The sequence below is a fragment of the Pempheris klunzingeri genome, chromosome 21, assembly GCF_042242105.1.
Source record: "Pempheris klunzingeri isolate RE-2024b chromosome 21, fPemKlu1.hap1, whole genome shotgun sequence".
NCBI classification, from domain to species: Eukaryota; Metazoa; Chordata; class Actinopteri; order Acropomatiformes; family Pempheridae; genus Pempheris; species Pempheris klunzingeri.
In genome coordinates, this window is record NC_092032.1 from 15430606 (window position 1) to 15439181 (window position 8576).

The following is an 8576-nucleotide window of genomic DNA, read 5'->3' on the forward strand; positions in this document are numbered from 1 at the left end:
TTTGGGGAAAAACAGTCCCTTGTCCCACATAGAAAGTAACAGTGTCCACACTTAAAAAAGTCAATTTAATAGTGCTACAAAAAGGGACTGCAGGAATAGTTGGTGACCTGTACATATAAACACCCATAAAGTATGTACAATATGTGTAATGTAGTTGACTAACAGCATATTCTTACAGACCAGTGTTATTCTGCATCCATGTTTCCTGTAGGTGTTGCAAAATATATTTTCAAGAAATTAAGATATGCAATTAAGAAGTTCAGTGTTTCAATATACCCAGTTGTTCATATATTTCACCAAAATTAATGAGGCAAAAATGCTCCATTTGCTATGTTACACTGTTTAGTAATGTGTCCTCGAGAATATGATAAGTTATCAAATATGTACTGGTGTACTTTTTGATTTGATAGGCATAGTTGAATTAAAAATGAAAAAAAAGAGCTGCAGGATTCCAGTAAACCGGCCCTTTCTCCCAGTCTCTATGCAGTGTGTGTGTGTGTGTGTGTTTATTTATATGTCAGACTACTACCTGTTCCCAAATGTGTGTTGGTTTTAGCTGTGGTCAGGACAAACAGCAGGGCTCAGTGCAGATTTTGTACAAAAAGGCAGTTTACTAACTGATCCAGCGTCATGGTGGGGGCTGATGCACTGGTAAATTTACTAACTAGGGGAAATGAGAGGCAGGTGTGCAGGCAGGTGATGGTCAGCTGACTACAGAGCAGCAGGAGGAGCTGAGGACGACTGCTGGTTAAGAGGGGAATCACAGGGTTTGGACTGAAAGGACATGTCAGCACCAATAGCCACTAATAATTGTCAAAGAATGTGAAAATATATTAAAATGACACTGAACTGATGACTTTGATTCAGGAATGTACAACATATAAGCTAAATACTGGAAAAAAGGTGCTTAAACCAGAGTTTGATACTCATCAAGGCACAGCCTCTAGATCAAGTAATGAAGCACATCCAACCCTGAGGCTCTTTTGCCAGTGGATACTGTGCTTATTGGTGTAAAATTGTAATTAAATTAGAAACAAACCAGTGGAAACCTAGTTAGCCTGGATCTTTTTGGGGCCTTCATGCAGATCCCTGCTTTGGACTGCTAGTAATTTCTGATAATCAGTAATGAGGATAGAAATTGTTTAATTGTTTAATTTAAAAGACCATTCTTGACCTTGAAAGCAGGAGCTGACAGCACAGTGGTCTTCATTAGGAAATGAGGAGTTTTCCCACTTTCTAAAATTGAGATTAAAACCCTTTAACCTTCTGCTCAACCATATGGTAGAGCACATTTTGACTCACTATATCTTATTGAAAACATGTTTTTCTTACGACATCTCAACTGTTCGGTAGAGGCCAATATTTCAAAAAATGTGGGGTCTGTTCATAAAAAAACATTGATTTTTGTAATTAGTGCCCCAAGGAAATAAAATATATAAAGAATACATTTTTTCATTGCTTTTTTCTTGGTGAGGAGGTTAAAGGGTTAAAAGTTTACTATTTTCTTCTTAACAGCTTCATGACAACTGGACAAAGTCCAACTGCTGAACATACAAACAAAAGCAGGTCCTAAACAGATATTTTTTGATGTTTTGTCTATAAATTATGTGCTTTTTTATTCTAACTTTACTTTAACACTACCAGTTCAACTAGGAGTGTAAGCTGAACCTTTCTGGTATAACTACCATCATTTTTAATAGTTACATACTTAATAAAGGAATAAATAAATCCGCAGTTTGCATTTCAGTTTATGCCAAATCACGTTTTCAGCACGTCACTGCACCGTGACATTGTCTGAAGGAGATTTTGGACGTGCAGTTGATATTGACTGTTTTCCGATAATGTTGGAGGTCATGAGCATCATAACGGAACGACGCCCTCCGACTTTCATCAGAAATATGAATCATCCTTCACGCAGGCGCAGCAATTTCTGTCTGCGAGAAAATGGCGACAAGATGACAGAAATTAAAGACTAAAACCGGAGGTGGATTAATATTGGCTTCAAATTAAACGCATTTAAAGAACTAAAAATCTCTATCGTACTATAATGGGATGTTTTAGACTGCCTTATTGATTTAGAAGTGTCTTTAAAATATAACATTATATTTTTTGTCGCTATAAACGCCCACATTTGCCCATGCTCGCCATGGAGAAATTTATTTTGAAACTTCTACGGGAAGTGAGAGTGTTATTATTTCCGCGTTTTGACACCAGTTGAGCCGGTCATGCTGAGGCAGTTTGAGGTGAGTGCCAGTCACCGGTGAGTAAATAATCCACAATCTGTGTGTGGTTTGAAGCCTCGGGACGATTTCGCTTCACGAAAACACGCTTTCGTTGTAAATTATCGTCATTTTGAACCGGCCTTGAGTGTTTTCCTGTGAGTGTGAAGAGAGGCGACATTGACAGCTAATAAATGCCACACATTCATGAAAGTGTCCGCAGCTGCTGGTGGATGACTTAGCTTTGCTCCTCGGCTTGTTGAGCAGGTAATAAAGGGGGGAAAGTGTTGAAAAATGTGCTCGGACTCACAGTTTAGTCGGTGTAGGTGCGGTTTCGGCTTTTTGGCCGAGTGGTGGGGGGTAAACGGTAATGTCAGAGGAGTTCCTAATCCTGGCAAGCTAGCGGTCCCTCCTAATGACGGGAGCTTCAGGGTTAAAATGTGATGGTCACGTTGGTCAGGAGTCGTTTTGTCTCAAGTCTTTCAAGCACAACAAGGCTTTCAACGATTTTGTTGTGTGTACTGTGGATGTGGTCAGTTGTACTCATTCACTCACTCACTCATTCATTCATTCATTGCTCACTGCATGGTGTGTCTTTTGTTTCGCAGGTCAAGGGGTGACATGATGACAAAGATCTGTTTGTTAGTTTGAGATCAAATGAATCTGCCTGTGACAGTAGGACTGCAGCTCAACTATTTTCATTAACAATTAATCTGAAATAGAGATGTCATTTGTTCGACCTACAGCCCCAAACTCAAAAATACTCAACTTACAATGATATGAATCAGAGAAAAATGACAAATCCTCACATTTGAGAAGCAGGAATTAAAGGCAGTTTTGTTTAGTAAAACACTTTTATCAAATAGTTTAAGGAATTTTGTCAAGTACCTAATCAAGTAATTGACAAATTGTTTCTGTGCTAAAGATGAAATCTCAGTATAACCCATGGATTCCCAGGTTTTCTATTTCAGATTTCATCCTATTGACCTCCATTCAAGGTTTTTCTTCTGTGCCTCTATTGCACCTTGTAGCTTTGGAGGTAAAAGTGGAGCGTGACACACTAATGAGGCAGCACAATAAAGCATTATGCTGTTAGATGTCCACATGATGACAAGCACCTTACAAAAAACTTTGCCATTAAAGTTCTACCAACCTTTAAAAAGTTGAAGTATTCAGTTTATAATGATATAAAACGTAAATACAGGCAACTCATCTGATTTGTTGAACTGTAAACGAACATTTGGTGGCCTAACATGACCAGGAACAATGAAGAACATTTGAGTTTCTCCACACCAGACTTGTCAAACGCAGGTGAAACTAATAGCTTTAATAGCTGCATTGGGTTAATAACTGGAACTGAGCCATGGTTTGTTATTGGTTCTTCCTGTGCTCTTCTGCTGTCACCAGGCAAAAGGTCTACGGTATGAATCTGACTCTGGGAACGATAAGGAAACCAGAGTGCTCTGATGCTAGCAAGGTTACCAAGATTCATGTGATGGACAGATTTTTTTACAGGGAAGAAAATGCAAGCTGGAGATGCTGATAAAGGAAAACACGTCACTCAAATCCACCGTATGAGGAGGCTTATCTTCCCACAGTGGAGACTTGTGGTTATTGTGTGAAAACTCCGCTATTACGTACAAAAGTTAACTTGCATTTTTGATTTGCATAACAAAAACTAATAAGAAAATTCAACTTCTTTTGTTACCAGTTGATAAAAATACAGTCCTTCATGCACGAGGAAGGATTTCTTTCAGTTCCCAAACCCCCTTTGGGAACTGAAAGAAATCTTTCCTCCTGCATGAAGGATTGTGTTACAGTTTGTGAACCATCCCCTAATCTATCATCAATGGCTACATTAATCCATATCAAATTGATTAACTATTGAGACACTTTAGGAGTAATTGTAACATATAATGAATTAGATCCCTGTGGACCCCCTCCAGGATCCCTCCAGGTCCCTGCGACACAGATTTGGTACTGTGGTCCCAGGATTGTTTCTGTCAGGTGGCTAATAGATGTCAGGACATGCCCTCGGGCAGGATGGAGGAAGGATGTGTCTCCTCTGCTGACTCACCAACACCAATATCTCTATGCGCACTGCAGGTTATTTGTGGAGCTGTTTTACTTTGATGTAAAGCTGGGAGACAGGAAAAACGACTACCTTTTTGTAGACGGTCTTAAATCTAAGCAAATCCAACCACCGTGACATTTTAGCCTTTAAAAACCTGACCGCTTCAAGGACTCGTCTCACAGCGGAGCCTGAAATGTTTTTCTTGGTGAATCTGGCCTTGTTCGATCTTTGAAAAAAAAAAAAAAAAAAGTAGACACTCAAATTCCAGTGCGGTTCAGCTTCCCTTTGTCGCATAATCCTGCGCGGTGCTTGAACACATCAGAAAGATCCATCTTATCTGTGTGATCACAGTCTCGGCTTTTATTTGCTGTCCTTCGCCTCAGTGAAATCCGTCAAACAGACTTATTTTAAACTGATTTGTGACAACAGTAGTGTGTTTGGCCGGAGCAAAAAATGCCAAAGCGCAAACAGTTGAGCAGAGTGTCTCCACATTCCTTGTGAATTGCTTGGTCATGCAGAAGACGAGGAAGGAAAAAGCGGTAGATAATAGGTTTTTCTATTCTCTTTTTTTTTTATCGTGACCTCTTTCCCTCTCATGTTTATTTTACCTTCCCCTCTGCAGATAAACAGACCCAGCAGTTTGGCAGTAAACACACCAAGCCTAGAAATCTGATTCAACCTAAACACTATTATTTTAGGTCTGTTTATTATCAGACATTGTGTACTCACATCATTGTCTACATTTCAGTTTGCTTGCTTGGCTGTTGTTCTGCTCTAGCCTACTAAGTTGCATTTAATTACCATTAAGCTCTTTGGCAGTACACCTTGGAACGTGCATAATTTGGACTACCTTCCTCTCACATTAAACCTCATTAAGCTGTCTTGAGTTTGTAGTCTTTTTGGAGCATCTAATTTTACACACCGCTACACAAGACATGACGAAGCATCCTCGCTTCTCTCCTCAAAACCTTCTTCTCTGTTGTGATCCTCTCTCATAAAGCCAGACGTTTAAAAACTCTCATGCCTCTTATCTGTTTTAACGAGCAGAGATTTTAAGGTTGTGTTTTCAGCCACACAAACGTAATCACATTACGTTGTTTCCCAGGAAATGGATAAATGGCTGATTTGTATTTGACCGTAGTATGAGTTCTTAGGCCTTTGTTTGGGTTCTGGGAGCCCGGGGGATATTATATTCCCGTCCCAGCCTGAGTCTCATGAGAGTAAATACAGTTATTACAAGTGCACCGGGTCAAAGCTCCACAATTACCGTGTTTCTGTGAGAACACGGCTTTACCTTTTGTGCAGCTGGTGCAACCCGAGCAGCCTTGGAGAGAGTTTTGACAAGAAAGTGCCACACCTTAACACTACTGGAGCTGGAGGGCACAAAATACTTTTGCAGCACTGGTCAACAGCTCTTCCAAAGTATTTTATTTTATTTTATTTTAGCAGCCTCAGTCTCTTTTGGACACATGTTTAATTCCTGTGGCTGATATACCGCGGGGCTCGTAATTTCTCTGCATTTCTCTTTGTTTATTGGAATTTACAGGAATCGAAGCATTAAAACAAAACGGTCTCTGTGCCAGTTCACTGCTTTTATTACAGTCTAACTGATATTAGGATGATACTGCAGCTGACATTTGAGACTTTAAAGCTGCACTGATCGATACCTTTATATTATGAATCAATCCAGTGACAAGGCTTTTAGCAGCTTAAGAAGCAGATATTACCGACAAGAGCTAAAAGAAGGAAGACTATTGGGCCTGGATCTCACCACACTAAAGTAGAACCATTTGCATCTGAGCCTCAAACAAAATATGAAAAAAGAAAAACAAGAATGAATGTGAAAACGTAACATTTAGTGATTCTTGAATTTGGCCTTCTGTTATGCTCTTCATGCTCTTTCATGACCTCCGCATAGCTGTGTGAAATTTTCTGTCGCCTTGCTCATGAACCTTTCACGCCCTGACTCACTGATATTTCTCTGAACATTGTATCAAATCTCTTGTGCTCCTAAGGACATCTTGTAGTCTGCAGGCAGTAGAAAAATGTTTTCAAAATGCGTTGGGCCTCCGACAACACTCCTGACACTGATCCTCCTCAAGGTATAAAAATGCTTGAGCGGTGATTGCTTTTTCTTTTCTGGAGCAGAGGACAATGGGCAGGCATTATATAAGCTGCCAGGATTTCGTTGCCTCTTCAATCCCCCTTCACCCCAAAGACAGGTGCTGTCTGAGCTGTAAGCATGGCCGCCGCTGGCTGAAGCCTCCGAGCGAGATAAAGATGGGCGTACATTGACTGAGTGCAGCTGTTAGCCGTGTGAGATGGAAGTGTTCCAGTGACTGTGTGCACATAACTTAGCACAGTCATGCTGAAGTGCTGGATCCTGCCAAACCCAGAGTGAAGCCAGTGTGGCCAGTGGGCTGTGAAGAGCAGAGCAGGGAGACAGAGACGTCTGCACGTTGAAAGGCTCAGGACGTGGCTGGGTGACTTCTAAACTGCTGAGCTATTTCAGGCTGAAACACGTAGAGGCAACAGAGGCACAGCTATCAACATACACCGCCAAATCCCCATAGAGATCCACAAACAGGGCAGCTATTGGTGGTATACAGCTACAGCGAGGTCAGTCTTTGCATTACAATGCTTCAGAGAAGACTCAATGCGAACAATGAACAGTGTTCTGGTGAGTTTCTGTCAGTCCAGGTTGTGGTAGTGTGCAGTCTTTTGTCCGTAATGGTCACCTGTTGACATGATCCGCCATTCTCTTTTAAAGAAAATGGTTTATTCTGGGTTGTACCACTTGAGTGTGTTTTTCTTTATGTCTAGGAATAAGGCTTGCAGACTTGTTTAAGACTTGAAACGAGAGAAGAATAACAGGAAGCTAGAGAAAGAATTTCCGAGTTGCGTTAACACTTTATATAAAAGCTGGAATAACTGAAGGTGAGATGTTTTTGTGGAAAAAAATCTTGTTAAATGTTATTCATATCCCTTTTATTTCTTTCAGCAGGGAAACGTAGCCCACACAAGATGGATGTAGTACATATTACTTTATATTGTATATTATATTTAGCTGAAAGATTCAAACTGGCTCAATATGTAAATTTATAAGTGTCATAACTCAGCAAGAATGAAGACGGTTTCTATTCAGGGCAGGTGTTGAGAAATGGGCATGTCGTGTGTTGGTCATGGTTAAGAAAAAATTGTCAATTGACCTTGCATGCATGAAGTCACACCTCCTATAGTTGACCACAGTGGATAATGCTATTATCAGCACACTGCTGGGATTGAGGAAAGCCCCAGACTTTGAAGTGGACTTCAATTTTAGCTGCTTGCGGCTTTGACTGTGTTTCTTTTTCCCCGCAAGACATGCATGTGACTCCACAGTGAGCCCACATCCCTGGGGACAAACAATTTTAACACACACACACACACACACACACACACACACAGGCAGGCTCCTCCTGAGGTTGGGTATTTCTTTAGCCCTAAGGCTCATATAAGCTGATGAGGAATGCAGCACTTGATTATTTGCCGAACGGGTAAGCAACTTGTTTAGATCACAGCACAGGACTGTTCTTTGTTAGCTGCAAAACACAATTATTCTGGCGGCTTTTATGACTTTAGGTGGGATTAATTGTGTAATAGTGTTGATTTTCTCCATGCAATGACAATTTTTTCTCCCGCTGCCAATACACTAAGAACCTGTGGCATGCCAGGGTGTAATCGAAAAATGTACCTTAAAACTGATGTTTTAGCAGTACGAGTCATGGTACTGGTACAGGTGATCTTCCCCAATTACTTATTTAACATATAGTGTGGACAATTCTGCTTCCACAATTACATTAACAGTCAGTACCAGTTAATGATTAAACACATATTAAGCAACATGTCATTGCTTTCCCGCTCATTTTATGCACACTGCAAGCATTCACAAATGAATAAACATCCTGTGCAAATGTATAAACATGCCAAAAATCATGCAGTTAATGTGTACAAGTTTTATTTCAAACTGCCTTTTAAGAGAAGTTTTGAGATTAATGCACATGCTCAGTCACTTCCTGGGATGGCAGAGTTGCATCGCCCTTTATGAGAAGTCAGTTGCCCAATGTTCTAAGGAAAGATGGTACATAATGACTCACCCTCTGTCTTGCAGTCTGTATTATTTTGAGTGAGAGCTGTCATTCATTATGTGGTGGTAAACTGGGCTTTTGTTCACTGCCTTGCATGTCATAATATAATGTTGTTTGGCTTTTTAATGTGGAAAGCCTTTTGTTTAATGGCTGGTC